Source organism: Dendrobates tinctorius, unplaced genomic scaffold, assembly GCF_039654945.1.
Source record: "Dendrobates tinctorius isolate UK_male_01 unplaced genomic scaffold, ASM3965494v1 ptg000039l, whole genome shotgun sequence".
NCBI lineage: Eukaryota > Metazoa > Chordata > Amphibia > Anura > Dendrobatidae > Dendrobates > Dendrobates tinctorius.
In genome coordinates, this window is record NW_027361707.1 from 8,979,930 (window position 1) to 8,996,212 (window position 16,283).

The window sequence follows — 16,283 nt, forward strand, 5'->3', positions numbered from 1 at the left end:
GCACAGGCATGGGATAAAAGGCGTCCATACTCGGCAAACCATCCTCGAGCGCAGGCTCTGAAGGCTGGCGTTGCAAAACTACTGTCCCTTGAAATGCTCTCATTCAGGCTGGTGGAGACTGACACCTTCCGTAACTTCACGGCATTGGCAGTCCCACAATACAACGTGCCCAGCCGCTTTTATTTCAGCAGGCAAGCCGTCCCTGCCCAGCAAAAGCATGTGGAGGGAAAAATTAAACATGCGCTACTAAACGCCATCAGTAGCAAGGTCCACCTGACCACCGATGCGTGGACCAGTAACCATGGACAGGTGTTATGAATGAGTCACCGGAGGAGGAAAAAACAAAAATGCAAGCTAAGTCCAGAAAACCGGAGAGGTTGGTAGCTAACAGATTGCAGACCCCTGATCCTATTCACACAACTAACAGTAGCCGTTGAGTGTTTCTACGGTGATCCTAGACACCTCGTTACAGCCGGAGAGCTAAATAAGCCTAAAGAAAGAAAGGGGAAATCTAAACTGCCCCAGAGCAGACCCCAAAGCAATAGACAGCCTCCAACATGTATTGTCGGTGAAAACAGATGAAAACACAAACACAGACAGAAAGACAGGCAGAGCAAACGATGGGGCCCAACTAACTAGATAGGAAAGGACAGAAAAGATGCTAGCTGCAATCCGCAAAAACCCTACCAAAAATGTCCCAACACGTCTGATAAGAAAAACGGCCCTGAAGTCACTAGACTTCAAAATCCCTATATCAGCACTCCAATATATTCTGAAGACAGAGCAAAAGAGATTTAACCGATCAGGGACAAAATGGAAATTCAGCAAAGCCCCAGCCGGGGCTGGCTGAACACAAAACTAAGCGAATCAGACAAAATCTCATGGAACAATAACAGAGCAAAACTTAGCTTTCAGAAGACAGGAACTGAACTGGAGGCCAGAGCTCAGAGCAGAGAAATCACCAGCAACCCTACAGGGCGTCGGCAGCCTTATATCCACTCAGAGATTCCGGATGTCCAATTGCAATCCACCTGTTCAGATGACAGGTTTCTCCCATCCAAATCAGTTTCACCACCTCCTTTCACCAGCAGAGGGAGTTCATCGGACATCAAAGGTGAACGAGAACATGAGCTCACAACAGACAGGGACGATACCTTTCCCTCACTGCCCATTGCGTAAATGTTGTGGAGCCGGGTACAGATCTTGAGACTGGCACTGTACGTGTTCTGCCAACTCCAAGGATTGCAGGAATCCAGTCTGTACAAATTGACTCCTCCTCATACTCCAGTTCCTGTGAATCAGCGCCGCAGGAGCCATCACGGTCTACCTCCACATGGACCCGTGAACGCTTACCTGTTACGACCGATATGAGCACAGCCATGGCCAAACATCAACAGACCGTACTGAAATTAATTTCTTTGGGGAATCAAAGCCACACAGCGCAGGAGCTCTGGAATGCCATCAAGCAGGAGAGCGACGTGTGGTTTGTGCCAGCGAATCTCCAGCCAGGCTTGGTAGTGTGTGACAATGGCCGAAATCTGGTGGCAGCTCTGGGCCTGGGCAACCTCACTCACATCCCATGTCTGGCACATGTGCTCAACTTGGCCGTGCAGAGTTTTTTGAGGGACTATCCGGATCTTGATGCACTGCTGCACAAGGACTGCATAGAGTGCGCTCACTTGTGGCGTTCCAGCATGGCAAGATCGCGCATTGCAGCTCTGCAGCGCTGATTCCGCCTTCCGGAACATCGCATCATATGTGACCTACCCACCAGGTGGAATTCAACGTTACATATGTTGGAGCAGTTGTGTGAGCAGCAGGCAGCAGTAATGGAGTACCAGCTGTATCAGGCGCAAACAAGTCGCACTGCGTGCCGTTCACACTTCACCACCACTGAGTGGGCCTCTATGAAGGACAACTGCCACGTTTTGCGTGCCTTCGATGATTCCACGCGGATGGCGAGTGCAGATGATGCACTAGTCGGCATGACTGTCTTCCTTATCTGCCTGCTTCAAAAAACACTGCAAGCACTAAGGGAGGAGGTTTTGGAAGAGGTGGAGGATGAGGAGTCACAAATGCCATCTGCTTCTGGACAGTCTGCGCAACGTAGTTCCTCACAAAGGCCTAAGCAGGGGACACTTTGTGAGGAGGAGGAAGACATCTATCCAGAGGAAGGAGGTACACAATGCTCTAGTAGTCAGTATGTAGAGCGAGGTTGGGGTGATGCAGAGCAGGCAGAGATGACGCCTCAAGCAGGGGAGAGCGTTTCTTGGCCAGTTGGGAGTCTGCAGCACATGGTTGATTTCATGCTGCAGTGCCTGAGAAACGACCGCCGCATCGCCCACATTCTCAAAACGGCTAATTATTGGGTGTAGATCCTCGCTACCAGGACAACTTACAAAGCCTCATAACACCATTGAACCGGGAGCGTAAAATACGGGAGTACCAAGACACGCTGGTGCATTCCATCATGTTCTCCATTCCACCCGAGAGCAGTGCTGCTAGTGCTTTAGTCGAGGCAGTGGAGGAAGCTCTGCACAAAGAGGGAGCAGAAGCAGCGCCTCAGTACAAGGCAAGACCAGTATGGCCCAAATGTGGCAAAGTTTTGTGTCCCCGCCACAAATGTCTACACCATCACAGACGGCTCCAGTCAGCAGGAGGCAACGTTTCCGTCAGATGGTGACAGACTACATGTCTTGCCCTCTCAGTGTACTCCCAGACGGCTCTTCCCCCTTCAAGTTTTGGGTCTCTAAGCTGGATACATGGCCAGAGCTTAGCCAGTATGCATTGGAGTTGCTGGCTTGCCCTGCTGCTAGTGTATTATCGGAACGCGTCTTTAGTGCCGCAGGTGGTGTACTAACAGACCGTCGCATGCGACTATCCTCCGATAACGTTGACCGGCTTACTTTTCTGAAAATGAACAAGGCCTGGATCTCGCCGGAATTTGCCAGTCCTCTTCCAGATTAAATAATTGGTTGGCAACAGTATCCAGGTCTCCTGTTGTGTTCATGTTTCTACCACCTGAACTGTAATCCCTGGGCTCCAACACCACCAGTTGCTGCTCAGAAGTGCCGTCTGCACAGAAAATCACTAGCTCCTGTGTTATTGGGGCTCAGTAATGTCAGCTGCTCCCCTGCTGTGTGTCCGGCAATGTCTCCTGCTCTGTCCACATTCACACTACTACTGATTTTAAACTTGCTCCAATTAGGCCTCTGGCTCCACTCTATCTCTAGTATTTACCCTGGGCTCCAACACCGCCAGTAGTTGCTCAGAAGTGCCATCTGCACAATCAACACTTGCTCCTGTGTTACTGGGGTTCAGTAATGTCAGCTGATCCCCTGCTGTGTGTCCAGCAATTTCTCCTGCTCTGTCCACATTCCCACTACTAGTAGTACCTGTAGGACTGTGGGTTTCGGTAACTGCGGCCGGCTCGCGGCCTTGCAATTTTGTTTTTCATGGGTACCTTCTGCTACCCATCCGGGTTCCAGTACCATCAGCTGGTTCTCGGCACTGCCTTTGGCTTAGGTGCCTCCTTCTCGGTATCCAAGTTCCCGCAACGTCTGCTGGTCCTTGGTACCTCCTGCTTAGTAACCGGGTTCCAATACCATCAGCTGCTCCTCGGTAGTGCCATTGGCTCTTGTTCCTTCTGCTACCCCTCCGGGTACCAGCACTGTCAGCTGGTCCTCAGTAGTTCCATTGGCTCTTGTTCCTTCTGCTACCATCTGGGTTCCAGTACCGTCAGCTGGTTCTCGGCAGTGCCTTTGGCTTAGGTGCCTCCTTCTCGGTATCTGAGTTCCAGCAACATCTGCTGGTACTTGGTAGTGCTTTCTGGCACAGGTACCTCCTGCTTAGTAAATGGGTTCCAGTACCATCAGCTGGTCCTCGTTAGTGCCGTTGGCTCTTGTTCCTTCTGCTACCCCTCCGAGTACCAGCACCGTCAGCTGGTCCTCGGTAGTTCCATTGGCTCTTGTTCCTGCTACTACCATCTGGGTTCCAGTATCGTAAGTTGGTTCTCGGCAGTGCCTTTGGCTTAGGTGCCTCCTTTTCGGTATCCGAGTTCCAGCAACGTCTGCTGGTCCTTGGTAGTGCTTTCTAGCACAGGTACCTCCAGTTTAGTAACCGGGTTCCAGCACCGTCAGCTGTTCTTCGGTAGTTCCATTGGCTCTTGTAGCTTCTGCTACCCATCTGGGTTCCAGGACCGTCAGCTGGATCTCGGCAGTGTCTTTGGCACGGCTACTCCCTCCTGCCAAGCCTGGTTCCAGCACGCCAGCTGTTTCCGGGTAGTGTCAACGTCACTTTGCCACCAATACGTTGTCCTGTCATGTTGCGGTCGGGTTAGCCGACTCTATGGTGCCTGCAGTTTAGGTGCTTCCTATGTGGGCTGCGGGATCTGGCAATAAAGGCTGGTTCCGTAGTGCCAATAGGACAAGCACCCCCTGTTGGACTGTGGGTTTCGGTAACTGCGGCCGGCTCGCGGCCTTGCAACTTTGTTTTTCATGGGTACCTTCTGCTACCCATCCGGGTTCCAGTACCGTCAGCTGGTTCTCGGCAGTGCCTTTGGCTTAGGTGCCTCCTTTTCGGTATCCGAGTTCCAGCAACGTCTGCTGGTCCTTGGTAGTGCTTTCTAGCACAGGTACCTCCTGCTTAGTAACCGGTTTCTAGTACCATCAGCTGGTCCTCGGTAGTGCCATTGGCTCTTGTTCCTTCTGCTACCCATCCGGGTTCCAGTACCGTCAGCTGGTTCTCGGCAGCTCCTCAGCCTTCTTGTACCTTCTGCTACATTTCCAAGTTCAAGCTTTTTGAAATGGTTTTTGGTAATCACTCTGGATCTCCCTGACGATGACCCTGAAGACGACGACCCTGAAGACCACCCCGAAGAAGACGATGACCCCGAAGACGAAGACCCTGAAGACGACAACCCTGAACACCACCCCGAAGAAGACGACGACCCCAAAGACGACGACCCTTAAGACGACGACCCTGAGGACCACCCCAAAGAAGACCTAAAAGATGACCCTGAAGAAGATGACCAAGAGGACAAAGAACATGAAGACAACCACCAAGATACAGAACAACAAGAGACAGAAGACCAAGAAGCAGAATAACAAAAAGCAGAAGAACATTAAGCATAAGACTAAAAATCAGAGCAAAAGATATTATCTAAATTATAAGCAGAAGAAGACTAAGCAGTGTATGGGGGTGAGTCCGTTCCTCCTCGTGGTGCCCCTGGAAAATGCCTGCTGCTGCAGGCCAAACTGAACACGGACAAATCCTGTTGTAAATCTTTTATAACAGGCAGAACGAAAGGTGTAATCTTCAAACTTTTATAGATAACAACTACAGGAATGCCTGTCACAAATAAGAATATGATGAAGAAGAAGAATTGGAAGAAGAAGATGAAGAAGTAGAATATGAAGAATAATAGTTGAATAAGAAGAATATGAAGAATGTAAAAAAAGAATAATAGGAAGAAGGAGAAGAAGAAGAAGGAAGAAGATGAAGAAGATGAATAAGGTGAAGAAGAAGTTGATGAAAAAGATGCTGCTGCTGCTGCTGCTGAGGATCATGAAGGAGAAAGTGTGGGAGAAGTAAAAAAGAAGGTGAAGAGCATGGAAGTAGTGAAACATACATATCTGACAAAATATAAAAAAGGTTAACATAGTCAATATCTTTGTAACTTCGAACGTCTTAAAAAATTTTTTATTCCTGCTATTCCATTTGATTGGGCTAAACCTTTATGCCTTTAATGTCTCCTCCACCTCCCCCAATACATTCTACATTATTCTTAGTTGTTTTCCTTCATGTAGAATTAACCTACAAGGAAAGAAAGGGTTTATTTTAATTCCGATATTTCTGTCCCATTGACTTGCATTGGTTTCCGGTATCGGAATCGGCGATATCCGATACTTTTTGGGTATCGGTCCGATCCAATCCGATCCGATATTTCCCGATATCGGAAGGTATCACTCAACACTAAACACCACTGTATGATTAGTAATACTCTTTTAGGCCACGTTCACACGTTCAATATCTGGTCAGTATTTTACATCGGTATTTGAAAGCAAAAACCAGAAGTGGGTAATAGGTACAGAAGTGGTGACATGTTTCTATTACACTTTTCCTCTGATGGTTCTTCTCCTGATTTTGTCTTATAAATACTGTTGTAAAATACTGTCCAAATACTGAATGTGTGAACGTTACCTTATATGGTATTACTTTTACTAATATTACTATTACTCTGGTACTATAACTTTTGTGGCGCCCTCTTCAGCAGAGATGGCCGCTGGCTGGTGAGCCCACATATATATCATTTAATATCTGGCATGAATGACTTGTCACAGCAGTAGTGTAAGTTTCTTTTTCTCTTTCCTCACTTTGAATATTGCGCTGCGGGACTGTGGTCATATTAGTTGCCATTCAGCTTTCTTTAGACATAAATAAAGCTATAGCGTGCATGAGTCAATAATTAACCAGTCGTGTTATATTCTGCAGAGAGAAAGGGAGACCTGATCCGAATCAGAGCTTAAAAAGGAAACTGGAAGTATTTCCCACCAGAGACCTTTACACTACAATGTATGGTGGAAAATAAGAATCTAAAGCCCAGCCAGCCTTCAATCTTCTGAGACTCTGTAATTGAGTTACCCTCACCGATCATGTGCCATTTATAATAATGATGTCCTCTTAAAAAAGCAGGGGGGCTTTTGGGAACTATCTTTGCAACCTCTAAAACTGTTCAGATAGCTGTGACTCACATACAAATTGTAGCTGTGTTTTCCAGGGGTAGAAAATGTTCCCATTACAGTCCCTTTTTTATGCAGATGATTCGTCCATGAAAAAAGAAAGACAGGTCCGATTTTGATCAGAGTCATTGATCAAAATCACACATAAAAATCTATGGTTTGTTGAAAATCTCATACAGCACATCTATGTCATTTGTGCGATCTGAATGTGCTGACCGATCTTAACATTGCAATAGGTAGGACAAACTATGCAATTTAACATCTGATGGTACAAACTGACAAACTGACCAAACACTAACGAAAATCTGTTCCAAAACAGATGTGTAAATCAAAGCATTTTTTTTTATTTTTGTGGGAAAAAAAAACATGTCTAAATAAGACCTTTGTCATCCTAAGTAACTTTTATGTTTTTTGCTTCAGGTAAACTCATTTACTGTAAGTAAAAAGTGAAAAAAAAAGCCAGCTCACCGATGCTGCAGGGAGTCAGGTGTGCACGGAACCACGTCAGGCAAGACATGAGCTAGTGGAAAATGTAGAAGACAAGTTAGTTCCAGCTCCTGGATATGTATTAAAACTTGATTCTTTATTTAGAGAATTTAAAATTAATAAACGCACATGGTGGAAGAAAGAAGGCAAAGTATTTCGAACACTATCAGGCGGATTTTGTCACAACTAATCTACTCCCCACAAGTAACATACTGGTAGTTGTAAAAAAGTGTTTATACCCCATCCAGTCTATAGCATGTTTATTGTATGCCAACAATGAAGACAGACGGTCGAGTTGAACTTTGGCATATTAATCAGGAAGAAAAAGACTTTTCATAGATCATTTAGGACAAAAAAGTTTCTATAAAATTCTGATACCTCTGGGAACCCACCCTGACCAGGTAGATCAGGGTCTCCTGTCAATTTAAAGCCTAGGTTTATTACCAGATGTCATCTTATGTGGCCTTTGTGCAGATAACAGTGATTTATGCAACTTACTAATGTTCTTCAATTATCATAGGTGCCATGATCTCCAGATAATATATTATACATTTTTTTTACCTTGAGTTTCTTATCCTTCCCGGGAGTCTTCTTAAAGAGTTTTATTCATTTAGCATCCATTACCCCGGAATAGAGATCGCCTGCCCATTCTCCAGGTTTAGAGATGGGACGATCTCTATTTTGAAGTGAGGGATGCTAAATGAAAGACAATATACCATAAATGTCTGATAACTCTAGGATCCACACCGATCAGGAGAATAAGTGTCCTTTGACCCTAAGGTGGCGGAGAGACCTTTGTGCCCGTGAATAGGCAGTTGTACAACTTAGTAAAGCTGGCATTGTAAAGAAGCTGGGACAGTAGTCAGCTCATCAACAGGTTCAGTTTTTGTGGGTGCCAACCGCCAACTATCAAATAACCTGATCATGTTTTGCATGCAAAGACCATATCTGCCACATCAGGAGCTGCCTTCACATTGGCTCTGGGACCTGGATGATGCCAAGTGGTGCCGAGCAAAATTATCTTTAAAAAGGACCTGTCACTTAGTCAAAAGTGATCAGTTTTTGCTCCCTTGAGCATTCTATTTTTTTTAAACTTGCCATACGGTCCAGAAATATGGATCTTATGTATATGGATCTTTGTATTTGGTGATAATTTTTATGATCTTTCCAAGGAGAGTTGCTCACAGGTAATAATGCAGCACAGCCTAAAGACACGCCCCAGAGGATCCTGTGAGCCACACCCCCTTTCAAACACCATAAGACACACGTATCATGTATTTTGGTCTTAAAATTGTTTTGGGGATTTCATTAAAAATGCTGCACGTTTTCTTTAACGTTCCCATACATTTCCAGAGATATGGGCTTTTTTGTGCTATTTGTTTTCTTTACAATGGGGCATAACTCACAGGATCCTCCAGGGAGTATCTTTATGTTGCTCTGTATCGTTAACCCATGAGCCACACCCGCTTATAAAGACCATAAAAATTAGCACTAAATAACGCATATATGTCTGGAACAGTATGGCGGATTAAAAACAAACAAACAGAAAACTAAATATTCGGGGAGGCAGCATAAAAAAATAGGAGCAAAATATGCCCATTTTTAAAATTTAGGGACAGTTCCTCTATAAATGTCTCTAGTGCATGGAAGACAAAAAAGGGTTAAACACACAATGTGGTGTTACACGTTTTACCATGCTACGCTGCATGTATACTAGAATTAGGCAGGAGTAGAATTACAGATCCAACTTGTTCTACTGGATGTATGTTGAATCCTTACCTTCGCTGATGAGGCTAAATGCATGTATTTGCCTTGTACATGTTTGCAAAACGCCTTTTGATACACAAGCTCACTTGATCAGGTCTATAAATGTAGGTTAGACTATGACGGCACATGTACTGTGAGTCCTATGGTGTACAACTATTGCGGCACCCACCAATGCTGAAGGGGGTGCCACAGATGGACTGAAAATAATGATTGTGACCTCAAACCACCATACATCTTATTGTACCACAATGTTGCAGTCGTTATACAGCACTGTTATGTATGGATCTGCTATTTGGTCAATGCATATTAGTATTAAATGAGCACCGTATGGTGGTATTTACTTGGGTGTAGCGCAGTAATACTGCTTAGTACATTGCATGGTATGCATCTTTTTTTTAGTATACTTTTTTTGCACTATAGAATTGTGTTTTATTATAAAAGTGATATTTGGCCAAAACTTATTTTGGCATCATATAATATAATTATATGCATACGTATGGCAGTACAACATATAGACATAGGGGCTGCCAAAACCAAAGGTTTTTGTATAATCAGTGGTGCAACTAGAGTCCTATGGGCCCCAATGCAAAACTTGTACCTGTGCCCCATCAAAATTTTGGTCAGAAATACCTGTAATAATGTCCTCTGTTCTGGACTGTATCCTGTGATAATGTCCTCCATCCTGGTCCCTATCATATGGTAATGTCCTCCATCCTGGTTCCTATCCTGTGATAATGTCCTCCATCCTGATCCGTATCATATGGTAATGTCCTCCATCCTGGTCCCTATCCTGTGATAATGTCCTCCATCCTGGTCCCTATCATATGGTAATGTCTTTCATCCTGGTACCTATCCTGTGATAATGTCCTCCATCCTGGTCCCTATCTTGTGATAATATCCTCCATCCTAGCCCATATCCTGTGATAATGTCCTCCATCCTGATCCGTATCATATGGTAATGTCTTTCATCCTGGTTCCTATCCTGTGATAATGTCCTCCATCCTGGTCCCTATCTTGTGATATCCTCCATCCTAGCCCATATCCTGTGATAATGTCCTCCATCCTGATCCCTATCATATGGTAATGTCTTTCATCCTGGTTCCTATCCTGTGATAATGTCCTCCATTCTGGTCCCTATCTTGTGATAATATCCTCCATCCTAGCCCATATCCTGTGATAATGTCATCCATCCTGATCCGTATCATATGGTAATGTCCTCCATCCTGGTCCCTATCCTGTGATAATGTCCTCCATCCTGGTCCCTATCATATGGTAATGTCTTTCATCCAGGTACCTATCCTGTGATAATGTCCTCCATCCTGGTCCCTATCGTGTGATAATATCCTCCATCCTAGCCCATATCCTGTGATAATGTCCTCCATCCTGATCCGTATCATATGGTAATGTCTTTCATCCTGGTTCCTATCTTGTGATAATGTCCTCCATCCTGGTCCCTATCTTGTGATAATATCCTCCATCCTAGCCCATATCCTGTGATAATGTCCTCCATCCTGATCCGTATCATATGGTAATGTCCTCCATCCTGGTCCCTATCCTGTGATAATGTCCTCCATCCTGGTCTCTATCCTGTAATAATGTCCTCCATCTTGGTCCCTATCCTGTGATAATGTCCTCCATCCTAGTCCATATCCTGTGATAATGTCCTCCATCCTAGTCCATATCCTGTAATAATGTCCTCCATCTTGGTCCCTATCTTGTGATAATGTCCTCCAACCTAGTCCATATCCTGTGATAATGTCCTCCATCCTAGTCCATATCCTGTAATAATGTCCTCCATCTTGGTCCCTATCTTGTGATAATGTCCTCCAACCTAGTCCATATCCTGTGATAATGTCCTCCATCCTAGTCCATATCCTGTGATAATGTCCTCCATCCTGATCCGTATCATATGGTAATGTCCTCCATCCTGGTCCCTATCCTGTGATAATGTCCTCCATCCTGGTCTCTATCCTGTAATAATGTCCTCCATCTTGGTCCCTATCCTGTGATAATGTCCTCCATCCTAGTCCATATCCTGTGATAATGTCCTCCATCCTAGTCCATATCCTGTGATAATATCTTCCATCCTAATCCTTATACTGTGATAATATCCTCCATCCTAATCTTTATACTGTGATAATGTCTTCCATCCTAATTCCTATACTGTGATAATGTCCTGCATCCTGGTCCCCATCCCGTGATAATGTCCTCCATCCTAATCCCTTTCCTGAGATAATGTCCTCCATCCTAGTCCCTATACTGTGATAATGTCCTCCATCCTGGTCCCTATCCTGTGATAATGTACTGCATCCTGGTCCCTATTCTGTGATAATATTCTATATCCTGTTTCCTATCCTGTGATAATGTCCTCCATCCTGGTCCCTATCCTGTGATAATGCCCTAATCCTGGTCCCTTTCCTGTGATAAGTATCCCATCCTGGTGCTTTTCTCCTATACAATAAAAGTAGAAAAAAAATTTCCCCTCACCTGCCCTTTCCCATGTAGCAAGGGGAGACCAGGGGGGGAAGTTCTGTAGTCAGAGTCGAGTTCTTAAAGGTACAGCACACAGACAGAGACCATTGAGCTAGCTGTCAGCGAGTACCCCCTTGGTCCCCTTGCACATAAACAGATGGGACCAAGACAACCTTCCTCACGAAGTACCTTGTTCTTGCTCCAGCCGCAGTAGTAGTAGACAGAAGAGGCAACTGTGTCCAATGGGGAAAACAAAGTAATTTTTAATAGATCAGGATGGTAGGAATAAGATGACAAAGAAAAGTGCGCAACTGGATTACTGTTCTCTCCGTGACTCTGGCTGCGGCTGTACCCACAACGGCTGCAGGATCCAAAAGTCACAACAATCCACACGCTGGGATCTGGGCGCTTATAACCCCTGCAGCGTGGGGCCCTCCTCTAGTCCTGGAGACCCGCAATGCAAGCAGCTAGTCCTTGTTCCTCAGTCCTGTAGAATCCAGGGCAACAGTTCCCTCCTATCCAGAAGCCGGGCAGTGCCCTGTATGATGCACATCTGTCCTGTCCAAGTCCCAGACAGTTATGGAGGGAAACAGCAGCTTCCTGTTGCTTTACTGTTTCTGTCCCTGCCTCCACTAGGTACATTACAGACATGACAGGCACAGCACATTAAAGGGAACATTATAACAACATACACTACATTACATGGCATAACAAGCACATACATTACATTACACAACAGACAACATATAGTGATGCATAACTTATTATACAGGAGGTGCACGGGGTGTCACACTGCGAGAGGAGAGGGCGCAACTGAGGGGACCTGCCACCTCCTTACACCCACAGTGAGCAACATCCTCTTCATCCACCAGAGTAGGTGTAGGGGGCGTATGGCAGCGACATGATGACCCACCGGCTACGCGCATGCCAACATCGGCCTATGATGGCTATATTATACTGTATAGCTAATGTGATGCAGGGAGCTGGTGGATCTCTGCCCTATAATACATTTAAACTGAATGTTAGGCAAAATCCAGCTAAAAGTGTCGCTGACTCCAAGGGCCCAAAAGCTTTCGCATCCTCTGCTACCGATACGCCCCTGTGTACAATCTAAAGTGAGGACGGCCCTGGACTTGTCTACTTTGGACCCAGCAGAAGAAATGATCTTACCATATGATGAGGTTATCCTTGGAAACACATGTATAATAATTATCTCAAATACCTTAAAAAGGTGCATTTACATGGGTCAGTCGTTAACAAGCACCAATCGACTATACGCAAGTCAATCAGCGCTCGCTTACTAACCTGTACATAAACCAACCAATCATGGATGGGAACAGAACGATGGAATTATGCCTGTTCTGTCCCCATACTGTAACATATTATCTGCAGCACTTAACGTACATGCATTTTTTCTCGTGGACTGGCTGCTCGCTGGAATCAATACACAGGACTGTAATTGGGAACTAGCTTGGCTCGTTTGACTATCAGTTTGCCTAAGGCACCTTAAAAATTGACCTTAGTAGACAGTGGTGGTCTCCAATTTAACTTTACATGGAGTTTCTTTAAGGAGGACCTTTCAGTGGATTTTTTATTTCATTTAGACAGAACACTAAAAAAAATACATTGTAAAATCCTATTTATGTGGACAATTTAAGCACATGATTGACCTAGAACCGGATGATCTTCTGGTGCTCCAGTCTGATTCTGTGTATATAACGCATATTGATGTTTTACAGCCTGATAGGAAATGTGGCTGCAAGTTTATTAGTTTCCATCAGTTATCTCATGCTTATTTTTCTCCTTGTAAACTTCACTCTTGCTCAGGGTTTGTCTAGAAGGGTAAATGGAAACCGATCCGTCATACACATTGTCACAATAGCTTCAGATCGGCTGTAAATCAATAATAGGAGTGAGTCAGGGGCCATGGCCACCGTAATAGTGTCAGTTTCCTTTTCTATTTCCCAATTTTGACTTTTTGCTGTTTAAATGTTCTACTATTTGTATAGCCATAGAATCGTAGAATGTTAGAGTTGGATGGGACCTCCAGGGTCATCGTGTCCAACCCCCTGCTCAATGCAGGATTCACTAAACATCTCAGACAGATGTCTGTCCAGTCTCTGTTTGAAGACTTCCATTGAAAGACAACTTTCTCGTGGCAGCCTGTTCCACTCATTGATCACCCTCACTGTCAAAAAAGTTTTTTCTAATATCTAATCTGTATCTTCTCCCTTTCGGTTTCATTCCATTGCTTCTCATGTTTCCATGTGCAAATGGGAATAAAGATGACCCATCTACACTGTGACAGCCCCTCAGATATTTGTAGACAACTATTAAGTCTCCTCTTAGCCTTCTTTTTTGCAAGCCAAACATTCCCAGATCTTTTAATCATTCCTCGTAGGACCTCCTTTGCAGTACGCTCACCATCCTAGTAGCTCTTCTCTGAACTTGCACCAGTTTTTCAAAGTCTCTTTCAAAAAGTGCTGCCCAGAACTGGACACAGTATTCCAGATGAGGCCTGACCAAGGAGAAGTAGAGGGAGATAATTATTTCACGTGATGTAGACTCTATTCTTCTCTTAATACATCCTAGAACTGTGTTTGCCTTTTTTTGCTGTTGCATCACACTGTTGACTCATGTGCAGTCTGTGATCTATTAGCATACCCAACTGTTTTTCACATGTGCTGTTGCTTAGTTCTATTCCTCCCATTCTCTATGTCATTTTCATTTTTCTTGCCCAGATGTAGAATCTTGCATTTCTCCATGTTAAATACCATTCTGTTAGTCACTGCCCATTGTTCAAGCTTATCTAGATCCTTCTGATTTCTTTCTCTGTCTTCTCTTGTGTTAGCTATCCCTCCTAGCTTTGCATCGTCTGCAAATTTGATTAGTTTACCTTCAGTTCCTTTATCTAGATCATTTATAAAAATGTTGAACAACACTGGGGCCAGTACAGAACCTTGTGGTACCCCACTTGAAACAATCTTCCATTTGGATATGCAGCTATTTATTACCACTCTTTGAGTACGATCTCTGATCCAGTTATGAATCCACTGTAGCCTTGTCAATCCAATACTTAGCCATTTTTTCAATGAGGATAGTATGAGATATTTTATCAAATGCTTTGCTGAAGTCAAGATACAGTTGTGTTCAAAAGTTTACATACCCCAGCAGAATTTTTGCTTTCTTGGCCTTTTTTTCAGAGAATATGAATGATAACACCAAAACTTTTCCTCCACTCATGGTTAGAGGTTGGGTGAAGCCATTTATTGTCAAACTACTGTGTTTTCTCTTTTTAAATCATAATGACAACCCAAAACATCCAAATGACCCTGATCAAAAGTTTACATACCCTGGTGATTTTGGCCCTATAACATGCACAGAAGTTGTAGGAAGCTTCACACCTAATGTCCCTCTTCCATACTTTTTATTTTTTTCTAAATCTGTTTCAAAGATCATTCTGCAGGCAGTACTGATATCTTCATGCTCCAGCTGTTAACAGGAAGCCTGGCTAACGGAGAAACCAGGCTTTGCTCTCTTTCACCATCCTCACCTCCTATACCTTGTAATTTTTGAGATGAGAGACCTGTATAAATAAAAAATAAATACACATTATGAAAAATGTCATATTCTTACATTTGTTTATATTGCTAACTAGGGTTAGGGTTATATTTAGAGTTATGGTCATAAACTAGTTACATAAAAAGCACAAAAGGTAATGATGAATATACTATAACAATGTATAACCTTTTATTTTTTAACCTTCAGTGGAAAAAAAACAATACGGCCCAATGGCGAACTACACCCGTATTGATGTAGGTGTGCATTGATGCAAAAAGTATGCTTAAGAAAGGTTTATTCTTTGACATTTATGCTAGCGTCTACGAACTAATGTCAGGTCATACCCATTTTACTTTTTCTTTGTGCATGGTCCTGTGTCTTCTTTGAGCTTTGTTATTTCTATTATACATGATCGCCACTCAGGTAATTTCAGTGATTGGTCAGCTTTCCCAAAATATACTCCCCACCAGCCACCCTGGACAAAGTAGTTGCGAAACGCGCGTCGGGTGAGTGAGTCTTGGCATTTTATCCTATATAGCCTTTTCCACTTTATCCTGCCCTTCTGGGCATTTTTGGAATCTGTATCTTACCAGGGTGCTCTGATTTTGCTCACAGGGATCTACTTAAATGATTCTTTCACCCTTGTACCACGATCATCTTACCTAACATTGGTTGTTGATTAATACATGTATTTTTACTGATAATTCCTACATTTGATTCCATGTTGCTATTCTCTCTATATATGGGATATCCTTATGTATGTTTTCCTTTGGCTCACCAACCATTTTTTTTTTCTTGTGTCTATGGTATTTTGGCATATTTTACCTATTTATTTCTTCATATTTTTTTATCTAATAAAATGTATACATCCTGCAATTTTTCCTGTCGGTATATCATATTTGTGCAGTGAATGAATTTTCCCCTGGCTTTGAGTCACCTTTCTTGAGTTCCCATGTCCATTTTACGAAAATAGAATTTCTCTCCTAAATGTAAAGTATATCAATATGGTTTAGATCCCATACTTGGAAACCACACCATCACAACAAATACAGGAAGAAATCTAGACATAATAAAGAAGTAAAAACTTTTTTCTTTTTAAATGCTTACACACTGTGGTATTTTTTTTCCCATTTATCACCTCTCTACAAGATTTAATGAAGAAAAAAAATAGAAAATAATACCTATGATATATATTATCTAAAGAAAGTTGTGTATCTCCTGATAAAGAACAATATAGAATTCATGGGGGTAGATAAA